Source organism: Monodon monoceros, unplaced genomic scaffold (genome assembly GCF_005190385.1).
Source record: "Monodon monoceros isolate NGI ecotype Baffin Bay Population unplaced genomic scaffold, NGI_Narwhal_1 Super_Scaffold_18, whole genome shotgun sequence".
In the NCBI taxonomy this organism is placed as follows: domain Eukaryota; kingdom Metazoa; phylum Chordata; class Mammalia; order Artiodactyla; family Monodontidae; genus Monodon; species Monodon monoceros.
Window position 1 is genome coordinate 56,741,852 of NW_021703774.1, and position 14,204 is coordinate 56,756,055.

Here is a 14,204-nt window from a genome sequence, read left to right on the forward strand (position 1 = left end):
AAGTACATGCTAACGGCTATAAAAGGGGAAATTGACAGTAACAAAATCATAGTAGGGGACCTTAAAAACACCACTTTCACCAATGGACAGATCATCCAAACAGAACATTAATAAGGAAACACAAGGTTAAATGACACATTAAACAAGATGACTTAATTGATAGTTAAAGGACATTCCATCCAAAAACAACAGAATACACTTTCTTCTCAAGTGCTCATGGAACATTCTCCAGGATAGACCATATCATGGTTAAAAAAACCAAGCCTTGGTAAATTTAAGAAAATTGAAATCGTATCAAATATTTTTTCTGACCACAATGCTAGACTACGTATCAATTGCAGGAAAGTAATCTGTAAAAATACAAAAACATGGAAGCTAAACAACACACTATTTAATAACCAAACATCACTGAGGAAATCAAAGAGGAAATCAAAAAATACCTGGAAACAAAAGACAATGAAAACACGACGACCCAAAACCTATGGGACGCAGCAAAAGCAGTTCTAAGAAGGAAGTTTATAGCAATACAATCCTCCCTCAAGAAACAAGAAACACCTCAGATAAATAACATAATGTTACACCTAAAGCAATTACAGAAAGAAGAACAAAAAAAAACCCAAAGTAAGAAGAAGGGAAAAAAATCATAAAGATCAGAGCAGAAATAAATGGGGAAAAAAATGAAGGAAACGAGCAAAGATCAATAAAAGTAAAACTGGTTCTTTGAGAAGATAAACAAAATTGATAAAATATTAGCCAGACTCATGAGAAAAAAAGGGAGAAGACTCAAATCAATAGAATTAGAAGTGAAAAAAGAGAAATAACAACTGACCCTGCAGAAATACAAAGGATCAGAGAGACTACTACAAGCAACCATATGCCAATATTATGGAAAACCTGGAAGAAATGGACAAATTCTTAGAAAAGCACAACTTTCGGAGACTGAATCAGAAAGAAATAGAAAATAATAAGCAGACCAAAAACAAGCACTGAAATTGAATCTGTGTTTAAAAATTTTCCAACAAACAAAAGCCCGGGACCAGATGGCTTCATAGGCTAATTGTAAAAAACATTAAGAGAAGAGTTAACACCTACCCTTCTCAAATCGTTTCAAAATATAGCAGAGGGAGGAACATTCCCAATCTCATTCTACGAGGACACCATCACCCGATACCAAAACCAGACAAAGATGTCACAAAGAGAGAAAACTAGAGGTCAATATCACTGATGAACATAGATGCAAAAATCCTCAACAAAGTACCAGCAAACAGAATCCAACAGCACATTAAAAGGATCATACACCATGATCAAATGGGGTTTATCCCAGGAATGCAAGGATTCTTCAATATATATAAATCAATCAATGTGATACACCATATTAACAAATTGAAGAATAAAAAACAAATGATCATCTAAAAAAGATGCAGAAAAAGCCTTCAACAAAATTCAACACCCATTTATGATAAAAACCCTAGAGAAAGTAGGCATAGAGGGAACTTACCTCAACATAATAAAGGCCATATATTACAAACCCACAGCCAACATCGTTCTCAATGGTGAAAAACTGAAATCATTTCCACTAAGTTCAGGAACAAGACAAGGTTGCCTACTCTCACCACTATTATTCAACATAATTTTGGAAGTTTTAAGCACAGCAATCAGAGAAGAAAACGAAATAAAAGGAATCCAAATCAGAAAAGAAGAAGTTAAGCTATCACTGTTTGCAGATGACTTGATACTATACATAGAGAATCCTAAAGACACTACCAGAAAACTACTAGAGTTAATCAATGAATTTAGTAAAGTGGCTGGATACAAAATTAATGCACAAAAATCTCTGGCATTCCTATACACTAATGATGAAAAACCTGAAAGAGAAATTGAGGAAACACTCCCATTTACCAATGCAACAAAGAGAATAAAACACCTAGGAATAAAACTACTTAAGGAAACAAAAGACCTGTATGCAGAAAATTATAAGACACTGATGAAAGAAATTAAAGATGATACAAATAGATGGAGAGATATACCATGTTCTTGGATTGGAAGAATCAACATTGTGAAAATGACTGTACTACCCAAAGCAATCTACAGATTCAATGCAATCCCTATCAAACTACCAATGGCATTTTCACAGAAGCAGAACAAAAATTTTCACAATTTGTGTAGAAACACAAAAGACCCGAATGGCCAAAGCAATCTTGAGAAAGAAAAACGGAGCTGGAGGAATCGGGATCCATGACTTCATACAATGCTACAAAGCTACAGTAATCAAGACAGTATGGTACAGGCACAAAAACAAATATAGATCAATGGAACAGAATAGATAAACCCAGGGATAAACCCACACACATATGGTCACCTTATTTTTGACAAAGGAGGCAAGAATATACAATGAAGAAAAGACAGCCTCTTCAATAAGTGGTATGGGGAAAACTGGACAGCTAAACATCAAAGAATGAAATTAGAACACCGTACACAGAAATAAACTCAAAATGGATTAAAGACCTAAATGTAAGGCAGACACTATAAAACTCTTAAAGGAAAACATAGGCAGAACACTCTATGACATGAATCACAGCAACATCCTTTTTGACCCACCTCCTAGAGAAAGGGAAATAAAAACAAAGATAAACAAATGGGACCTAATGAAACTTAAAAGCTTTTGCACAGCAAAGGAAGCCATAAACAAGACCAAAAGACAACCCTCAGAATGGGAGAAAATATTTGCTGATGAAGCAACTGACAGAGGATTAATCTCCAAAATATACAAGCAGCTCATGCAGCTCAATATCAAAAAAACAAACAGCCCAAACCAAAAACGGGCAGAAGACCTAAATAGACATTTCTCCGAAGAAGATATACAGATTGTCAACAAACACATGAAAGGATGATCAACTTCACAAATCATTAGAGAAATGCAAATCAAAACTACAATGAGCTATCACCACACACCAGTCACAATGGCCATGATCAAAAAATCTACAAACAATAAATGCTGGAGAGGGTGTGGAGGAAAGGGAGCCCTCTTGCACTGTTGGTGGGAATGTAAATTGATACAACCACTATGGAGAACCGTATGGAGGTTACTTAAAAACTAAAAATAGAACTACCATAGGACCCAGCAATCCCACTACTGGGCATATACACTGAGAAAACCATAATTCAAAAAGAGTCATGTACCACAATGTTCATTGCAGCTCTATTTACAATAGCCAGGACATGGAAGCAACCTAAGTGTCCATCGACAGATGAATGGACAAAGAAGATATGGCACATATATACAATTATATACAAATTACTCAGCCATAAAAAGAAAAGAAATTGAATTATTTGTAGTGAGTTGGGTGGACATAGAGTCTGTCATACAGAGTGAAGTCAGAAAGAGAAAAACAAATACTATATGCTAACATATACATATGGAATTAAAAAAAAAATGCTTACGAAGAACCTAAGGTCAGGACAGGAATAAAGTTGGAGATGTAGAGAATGGACTTGAGGACAGGGGGAGGGGCAAGGGTAAGCTGGGATGAAGTGAGAGAGTGGCCTGGACTTATATATGGTACCAGATGTAAAATATATAGCTAGTGGGAAGCAGCCGCATAGCACAGGGAAATCAGCTTGGTGTTTTGTGACCACCTAGAGAGGCGGGATAGGGAGGGTGGGAGGGAGACACAAGAGGAAAGAGACATGGGGATATATCTTTATTCATAGCTGATTCACTTTGTTATAAAGCAGAAACTAACACACCACTGTAAAGTAATTATACTTCAATAAAGATGTTAAGAAAAAAAAAATCAGCCAGCTGATCTCCCTGTGCTATGCAGCTGCTTCCCACCTGCGATCCATTCTATATTTGGTAGTGTATATATGCCTATGCGACTCTCTCACCTCATCCCAGCCCAACCCTCTCCCTCCCTGTGTCCTCAAGTCCACTCTCCACCTGTGCATCTTTATTCCTGTCTTGCCCCTAGGTTCTTCAGAACCTTTTTTTTTTTTAGATACCATATACATGGGTTAGCACACAAATTTGTTTTTGTTTTTCTCACTTCACTCTGTATGACACATGCTAGGCCCATCCACCTCACTACAAATAACTCAATTTCGTTTCTTTCTATGGCTGAGTAATATTCCGTTGTATATACCTGCCACATCTTCTTTACCCATTCATCTGTTGATGGACACTTAGGTTACTTCCATGTCCTGCCTATTGTAAATAGTGCTGCAATGAGCATTGTGGTACATGTCTTTTTTTTTTTTTTTTGCAGTACCCGGGCCTCTCACTGTTGTGGCCTCTCCCGTTGCAGAGCAACAGGCTCCGGACGCCCAGGCTCAGCAGCCATGGCTCACGGGCACAGCCGCTCCGCAGCATGTGGGATCTTCCCGGACCGGGGCACAAACCCGTGTCCCCTGCATTGGCAGGCGGACTCTCAACCACTGCCCCACCATGGAAGCCCCATGTCTCTTTTCGAATTACGGTTTTCTCAGGATATATGCCCAGTTGTGGGATTGCTGGGTCCTATGGTAGTTCTATTTTTAGTTTTTAAGTAACCTCCATACGGTTCTCCATAGTGGCTGTAATCAATTTACATTCCCACCAACAGTGCAAGAGGGTTCCCTTTTCTCCACACCCTCTCCAGCATTTATTGTTTGTAGATTTTTTGATCATGGCCATTGTGACTGGTGTGAGGTGATAGCTCATTGTAGTTTTGATTTGCATTTCTCTAATGATTTGTGAAGTTGAGCATCCTTTCATGTGTTTGTTGACAATCTGTATATATTCTTTGGAGAAATGTCTATTTAGGTCTTCTGCCCATTTTTTGATTAGGTTGTTTGGTTTTTTGATATTGAGCAGCAAGAGCTCCTTGTATATTTTGGAGATTAATGATTTGTCCATTGATTCGTTTGCAAATATTTTCTCCCATTCTGAGGGTTGTCTTTTAGTCTTGGTTATAGTTTCCATGCTGTGCAAAAGCTTTTAAGCTTCATTAGGTCCCAGTTGTTTATTTTTGTTTTTATTTCCCTTGCTCTAGTAGGTGGGTCAAAAAAGATATTGCTGTGATTTATGTCATAGAGTGTTCAGCCAATGTTTTCCTCTGAGAGATTTTTTTAAAATATCTTTATTGGAGTATAATCGCTTTACAATGGTGTGTTAGTTTCTGCTTTATAACAAAGTGAATCAGCTATACATATATGTATATCCCCATATCTCCTCCCCCTTGCGTCTCCCTCCCACCCTCCCTATCCCACCCCTCTAGGTGGTCACAAAGCACCGAGGTGATCTCCCTGTGCTATGTGGCTGCTTCCCAGTAGCAATCTATTTTACATTTGGTAGTATATATAAGTCCATGCCACTCTTTCACTTCGTCCCAGCTTACCCTTACCCCTCCCCTTATCCTCAAGTCCATTCTCTACGTAGGTGTTTTTATTCCTATTCTGCCCCTAGGTCCTTCAGAACTTTTTTTTTTTATGTTTAGATTCCATATATATGTGTTAGCATATGGTATTTGTTTTTTTCTTTCTGACTTACTTCACTCTGTATGACAGACTCTAGGTCCATCCACCTCACTACAAATAACTCAATTTCATTTCTTTTTATGGCTGGGTGATATTCCATTGTATATATGTGCCCCATCTTTATCCATTCACCTGTTGATGGACACTTAGGTTGCTTCCGTGTCCTGGCTATTGTAAATAGAGCTGCAATGATCATTGTGGTACATGACTCTTTTTGAATTATGGTTTTCTCAGTGTATATGCCCAGTAGTGGGATTGCTGGGTCGTATGGTAGTTCTATTTTTAATTTTTTAAGGAACCTGCACACTGTTCTCCATAGTGGCTGTATCAATTTACATTCCCACCAACAGTGCAAAAGGGTTCCCATTTCTCCACACCCTATCCAGCATTTGTTGTTTGTAGATTTTTTGATGATGGCCATTCAGACTGGTGTGAGTTGATACCTCATTTTAGTTTTGATTTGCATTTCTCTAATGATTAGTTATGTGGAGCATCCTTTCATGTGTTTGTTGGCAATCTGTATGTCTCCTTTGGAGAAATGTCTATTTAGGTCTTCTGCCCATTTTTGGATTGGATTGTTTGTTATTTTTATATTGAGCTCCATGTGTTTGTATATTTTGGAGATTAATCCTGTGTCTTTTTTTTCATTTGCAAATATTTTCTCCCATTTTGAGGGCTGTCTTTTAGTCTTCTTTATGGTTTCCTTTGCTGTGCAAAAGCTTTTAAGCTTCATTAGGTACCATTGGTTTATTTTTGCTTTTATTTCCCTTTCTCTAAGAGGTGGGTCAAAGAGTATCTTGCTGTGATTTATGTCATGGAGTGTTCTGCTTATGTTTTCCTCTAAGAGTTTTATAGTGTCTGGCCTTACATTTAGGTCTTTCATCCATTTTGAGTTTATTTTTGGGTATGATGTTAGGGAGTGTTCTAATTTCATTCTTTTACATGTAGCTGTCCAGTTTTCCCAGCACCACTTAATGAGGAGGCTGACTTTTCTCCATTGTATATTCTTGCCTCCTTTCTCAAAAATAAGGTGACCATATGTGCGTGGGTTTATCCCTATGCTTTCTTCCTTGTTCCATTGATCTATATTTCTGTACTATACTGTCTTGATTACTGTAGCTTTGTAGTATAGTCTGAAGTCAGGGAGCCTGATTCCTCCAGCTCTGTTTTTCTTTCTCAAGATTGCTTTGGCCATTCGGGGTCTGTTGTGTTTCTATATAAATTGTTAAATTTTTGCTTCTAGTTCTGTGAAAAATGCCATTGGTAGTTTGATAGGGATTGCATTGAATCTGTAGATTGCTTTGGGTAGTATAGTCATTTTCACAATGTTGATTCTTCCAATCAAGGACCATAGTATATCTCTCCATCTGTTTGTATCATCTTTAATTTCTTTCATCAGTGTCTTATAGTTTTCTTCATGCAGGTGTTTTGTCTCCTTAGGTAGGTTTATTCCTTGGTATTTTATTCTTTTTGTCGCAACGGTACATATGAGTGTGTCCTGAATTTCTCTTTCAGATTTTTCATCATTAGTGTATAGGAATGCCAGAGATTTCTGTGCATTAATTTTGTATCCTGCTACTTTACCAAATTCATTGGTTAGCTCTAGTAGTTTTCTGGTGGCATCTTTAGGATTCTCTATGTATAGTATCATGTCATCTGCAAACAGTGATAGCTTAACTTCTTCTTTCTGATTTGGATTCCTTTTATTTCCTTTTCTTCTCTGATTGCTGTGGCTAAAACTTCCAAAGCTATGTTGAATAATAGTAGTGAGAGTGGGCAACCTTGTCTTGTTCCTCATCTTAGTGGGAATGGTTTCAGTTTTTTGCCATTGAGAATGATGTTGGCTGTGGGTTTGTCATATATGGTCTTTATCATGTTGAGGTAAGTTCCCTCTATGCCTACTTTCTCTAGGGTTTTTATAATAAATGGGTGTTGAATTTTGTCAAAAGTTTTTCTGCATCTATTGAGATGATTATATGGTTTTTATCCTGCAATTTGTTAATTTGGTGTATCACATTGATTGAATTGCATATATTCAAGAATCCATGTATTCCTGGGATAAACCCCACTTGATCATGGTGTATGATCCTTTTAATGTGCTGTTGGATTCTGTTTGCTAGTATTTTGTTGAGGATTTTTGTGTAAATGTTCATTGGTGATATTGACCTCTAGTTTTCTTTTTTTGTGACATCTTTTTCTGGTTTTAGTATCAGGGTACTGGTGTCCTCGTAGAATGAAATTGGGAGTGTTCATCCCTCTGCTATATTTTGGAAGAGTTTGAGAAGGATAGGTGTTAATTCTTCTCTAAATGTTTGATAGAATTCGCCTGCGAAGGCATCTGGTCCTGGGCTTTCGTTTCTTGGAAGACTTCTAATCACAGTTTCCATTTCAGTGCCTGTGATTTGTCTGGTTATATTTTCTATTTCTTCCCAGTTCAGTCTCGGTAGGTTGTGCTTTTCTAAGAATTTTTCCATTTCCTCCAGGGTGTCCATTTTATTGGCATATAGTTGCTTGTAGTAATCTCTCATGATCCTTTGTATTTCTTCAGTGTCAGTTGTTACTTCTCCTTTTACATTTCTATTTCTATTGATTTGAATCTTCTCCCTTTTTTTCTTGATGAGTCTGGCTAAAGGTTTATCAATTTTGTTTATCTTCCCAAAGAACTAGCTTTTAATTTTCTTGATCTTTGCTATCATTTCCTTCTTTTCTTTTTCATTGATTTCTGATCTGATCTTCATGATTTCTTCCCTTCTACTAACTTTGGGGTTTTTTTGTTCTTCCTTCCCTAATTGCTTAGGTGTAAGTTTAGTTTGTTCATTTGAGATTTTTCTTGTTTCCTGAGGTAGGATTTTATTGCTATAAACTTCTGTCTTAGAATGGATTTTGCTGCATCCCATAGGTTTTGGATCATCATATTTTCATTGTCATTTGTTTCTAGGTATTTTTTGATTGCCTCTTTGATTTCTTCTGTAATCTCTTGGTTATTAATAGTGTATTGTTTAGCCTCCATGTGTTTGTATTTTTTACAGATTTTTTCCTGTAATTGATATCTAGTCTTATAGCATTGTGGTCAGAAAAGATACTTGATACTATTTCAACTTTCTTAAATTTACCAAGGCTTGATTTGTGACCCAAGATATGATCTATCCTGGAGAATGTTCCATGAACACTTGAGAAGAAAGTGTATTCTGTTGTTTTGGATGGAATATTCTATAAATATCAATTAAGTCCATCTTGTTTAATGTGTCAATTAAAGCTTATGTTCCCTTATGTATTTTCATTTTGGATGATCTGTCCATTGCTGAAAGTGGAAAGTCCCCTACTATGATTGTGTTACTGTCGATTTCACCTTTTTTGGCTGTTAGCATTTGCCTTATATATTGAGGTGCTCCTATTTTGGGTGCCTATATATTTACAATTGCTATATCTTCTTCTTGGATTGATCCCTTGATCATTATGTAGTGTCCTTCTTTGTTTCTTGTAATAGTCTTTGTGTTAAGGTCTATTTTGTCCGATATGAGAATTGCTGCTCCAGCTTTCTTTTGATTTCCTTTTGCATGGAATATCTGTTTTCATCCCCTCACTTTCAGTCTGTATATGTCCCTAGGTCTGAAGTTGGTCTCTTGTAGACAGCATATATACGGTCTTGTTTTTGTCGACATTCAGCCAGGCTATGTGTTGTGGTTGGAGCATTTAATCTATTTACATTTAATGTAATTTTCTATATGTACGTTCCTATTACCATTTTCTTAATTTTTGGGTTTGTTATTGTAGGTCTTTTCCTTGTCTTGTGTTTCCTGCCTAGAGAAGTTCCTTTAGCATTTGTTGTAAACCTGGTTTGGTGGTGCTGAATTCTCTTAGCTTTCGCTTGTCTGTGAAAATTGTAATTTCTCCGTCGAATCAGAATGAGATCATTGCTGGGTAGGGTAATCTTGGTTGTAGGTTTTTCCCTTTCATCACTTTAAATATGTCCTACCACTCCCTTCTGGCTTGCAGAGTTTATGCTGAAATATCAGCTGTTAACCTTATGGGGATTCCCTTGTATGTTATTTGTTGTTTTTCCCTTGCTGCTTTTAATGTTTTTTCTTTTTATTTAATTTTTGATAGTTTGATTAATATGTGTCTTGGTGTGTTTCTCCTCAGATATATCCTGTATGGGACTTTCTGTGCTTCCTGGACTTGAATGACTATTTCTTTTCCCATATTAAAGAAGTTTTCAAGTATAATCTCTTCAAATATTTTCTCAGTCCCTTTCTTTTTCTCTTCTTCTTCTGGGACCTCTGTAATTTGAATGTTGGTGTGTTTAATGTTGTCTCAGAGGTTTCTGAGGCTGTCCTCAATTCTTTTCATTCTTTTTTCTTTATTCTGGTCTGTGGTTGTGATTTCCATTATTTTATCTTCTAGGTCACTTATCCATTCTTCTGCCTCAGTTATTCTGCTATTGATTCCTTCTAGAGAATGTTTAATTTCATTTATTGTGTTGTTCATCATTGTTTGTTTGCACTTTAGTTCTTCTAGGTCCTTGTTAAACATTTATTTTCTCTATTTCCAGGATTTGGGATTATCTTTGCTATCATTACTCTGAATTCTTTTTCAGGTAGACTACCTATTTCCTCTTCATTTGTTTGGTCTGGTGAGTTTTTCCTTGCTCCTTTATCTGCTGTGTGTTTCTCTGTCTTCTCATTTTGCTTAACTTACTGTGTTTGGCGTCTCCTTTTCGCAGGCTGCTACTTCGTAGCTCCCGTTGTTTTTCGTGTCTGCCCCCAGAGGGTAAGTTTGGTTCAGTGGGTTTTGTAGGCTTCCTGGTCGAGGGTACTGGTGCCTGTGTTCTGGTGGATGAGGCTGGATCTTGTCTTTCTGGTGGGCAGGACCACTTCTTGTGGTGTGTTTTGGGGTGTCTATGAACTTAGTATGATTTTAGGTAGCCTCTCTGCTAATGGGTGGGTTTGTGTTCCTGTCATGCTAGTTATTTGGCATGGGGTGTCCAGCACTGGAGCTTGCTGGTCATTGAGTGGAGCTGGGTCTTAGCATTGAGACGGAGATCTCTGGGAGAGCTCTCTCCCATTGATATTATGTGGGGCTTGGAGGTCTGTGGTGGATAATGCCCTGATTTCAGCTCTCCCACCTTAGAGGCTCAGGCCTGACAGCCAGCCAGAGCACCAAGACCCTGACAGCCACATGGCTGGAGAAGGTGGGCTATGAGTTGGGTGTCAGCCCTTGCCCTGTTGTAGCTCTGTCCCAGCTGTCTCCAAATTGCACCCAGATACATTGGGTTATTCTACCATTCCTCAGAACTTGTACATGCCAGTCTAGGATTTGTAGATGTCCTCCTGATACTCTTCATTGAAATACCTTGCATTCATGGTGGTGAGAGATATGCTAACAGTGTTGGTTCTCTTCTGTTCAGAGACTGGGACAGTCTGAGCCTTCATGTGACCAAGGCAGGAGCAGCAGGCCAACGGTCCCAAAGTGATAACATGTCAGATTCCAAGAAGGCTTTCTGCAGTGCCTGAGCAGTATTACCAAGCAGCCGCTCTCCTCAGCTACAACACTCTGACCGGGGAACTCAGTGGGACCCTCAAACGAGATTTTCTGTCGGCCCTAGAGCCTGAATGCCAACCCAGGCAAGAAGGTGAGCAGAGCGTCTCCCGGCCCCATCTCACCAGAAGAGCAGACACCTTCATATTTTTTAAGAAATGAAGTAGTTCTGATTTACTTGAAGCACTCAGTGTGCCCCTTCCAATCCTATGCCTTACCTCCTTACTCAGAAATTGCCTTTTCTGAAATAGTATTCTGAAATTGTTTTTCATTTCATCTTTTTATTTATTTATATGTATGTGTATTTTTACCACATGCATCTGTGTTTATAAACAATATATGATTTTAGTGTGCATTTTTAAACTTTATATAAAGTGTCATATATCCTTCTGCAACTTTTATTTTTTCTTCTCACAGTTATGTTTCTGAGAGGTCCCCAAGTAGATATGTGTAGCCATTTCTCATTTATTCATTTTTTATTTCTGAATAATATTCCATTGTCTGAATATATCACAGTTTTGTTTATTCTCTCTTTGATGGACATTTTATTTGTTTCCAATATTTTATTATTGCACACCGTGCTATAATGGACATTTCTGTTCACATCTTTCTGTGCACATGTGTGAGTTTCTCTAGCTGTCCAGGATTGCTAGCCTTATTTTACCTCTGAGTAACTGAGTGACACTAAGCAAATAAATATGTGACTCTAAGAAATAGTTTTCAGATGTCTTCAATTTGTAGATGACCTGGCTATCTTACTTTCAAGAATGCTGCCTTTTTATAACTAGAATAACATTTTGAGATATTTTCCAGGAACTCCAGAGTGTCCGGCACTAATTTATTGAAAGTGATATTTAGTGTACTCATTTACTACAATATTCAATTAATTAGGTATTATCCAAAGGGCACAAGATGCTATAAAACTATATATTATAGTATTCAAATATCCAGTATGGGAGAATAAGAATGTGTGCTCATGGAAAACAGTAAGTCAGTGAGTTACAAGGATCTTGAAATGCATGTGATATTGAAGGAAGGAAGAATGGAAAGGGAGGAGAAAGGGGGAGGAGGTATTAGGTTGGGCTGAGTTGCAGTTAACAAATAGACCTTGTCATGTAATAGATTGACAGAACAAAACTTTGTTTCCCCACCATGTAACACTCCAGAATGTTTCCAGGTCAGCGAGAGTTGCACCGTTGCTTCCTGAAGTCACTTTTCCAAGTCCCAGGTTGACTGTTGCTTTACCATCCTTAAAATGTGGTTCCCAGTGTTGATCAGAGGCTGTCATATCAGGCAGCCAGAGGGAAAAAGAGCAAAGGAAAGCATAGATGGGAACTATGAGCCAGGACTGAAGTTGTCAAATACCACTTCTCTCATTCCATTGTCTGAAAATTAGTCACAAGACCACACCTTACTGCAAGGGATGCTGGGGAATGAGACCTACCCATGTGCACAGAAAGAAGGGTAAATGGACTTTGTTGAAATGCTAGCTGTCTCTTCTACAAGAATGAGGAAAGGAATTGGTATGATTTTAACTGAAGTATTTGCAGCAAACATTTGCCAACATTAGTGAGAAGAAAGAGTTAATACCAATTGAGATGGAAAGCAATTTACAGTCAAAAATGTTTCTCTCTCCTTCCTTGCTCGGGACAACCTGCCTGTGTTATTTTTATCTGCCTACATTTCATTTCCTTCTCTTTCATCTGGTAACAGCAGGTCCCCAATACTCAATCCACATAGTTTTTGGGAGGATGCCCCTAGCAAAAGAGAATAGAGCTTCGTATTAGTCAGAGCCCTCCCCCCACCCCACCCCGCAAAAAGCACAGATGGAGGTAATGGCTGACATGCAGGTATTTTATTTGGAAAATGATCCCAGGTAGCAGGATTGAGGAGCTTAGGGAATAAAAAGGAAAAAAGGAAACCAAAACAAGGATCCATTATCAAGGTGGCCACCACTGCTATGGGGACTGATGTCCAATAATTGTATGCCTGAAAATGAAAGTGGGGAGCATTTATACATTGGCTTAGTTTATGTTCTGTCTATAAGACTCTGGAAATATGCTGGAGACTGAGTGTTTCAGTAGTGACTAGAGGTAGAAGTGAGGACAAGAGGAGTTGCACTGATGCTCAAGTGGTGCCTGAAAAAGGCAGACACCCCTGGTCTGGAGGCTCAGTACACCTCCACCCCCAGGGCACAATGATTGCGTCATGAGTGTGCATAAACCAAGCCAGGACATTAAAGTCCTCTCCCAGGATATTTATAACAGGAGCTGGTTTCTCAGATCTTTCTGCTAAAGCTGAAGGGATGTAAGTCTGCCTCTGCCAGCAGTCACTTTCCTTACTCCATGGAGAAAATTTGCCTGCAGGGATGAGAGACAGAGGGTTCTGGTGATGTCAAGTCTCTTCTGGTAGCTGAGCTTCTCAGAGCTACCCTGATTCTCATGGCTCCTCTTTTCTTCCTCTGGCCTACCTCCCATCCATCTAATAAACACCCTAATTAAACTGCCTCAACCTAATTTCAGTTGGGTTTCTGCCACTTGCAACAGAAATGTACCTAACAATATAGAAATGGGTAAGTAAAAGAGGAGTGTCATTTATTAGAGGCCCTCAAATCTAGAACTACATGACCTGAGGTATTCTGTACAACCAGGAGGATCTCAACCCATTGCCAGATCTCCAAGACTCCCGAGGGTCAGACCATAGCAAACTCTGTGAACTGTAACAGAAATTTCCCCTTTTTAAGCAAAGTCAGGAAGTTTGAAACACAGTGGAAAGTACATGGGCTTAAGAGGAGCTAAAGCGATAACTGAAATCTCCCTTCTCGGCCCTTTCTCAAAGCTCTCTGCTGTTTTCTCTCCCCATAGACCTGATGTAAGGTATCAAACCCCAACCCATGTAAATCACAATAAATTGGGATGTTGGTTGATAGGGGGCAGATTAGCTCTGTTCAGAACTCTCCTGTGACCCTGTCCCAAGGAAGATTTGAAAGAAGCCTTCAAGCTGAAGTCCTACAGATGCGTAGAACTCTGAGTCCTATTTCTAAGAGAAAAAAAAAGTGGGGTCAGGATGGGTTCAGATTCAAAATTTATGACTCAAAAAGCTTTCTGGCACTGATTTCTAGTTAATGGAGTCTCCAGAAATTAAATCAAAAG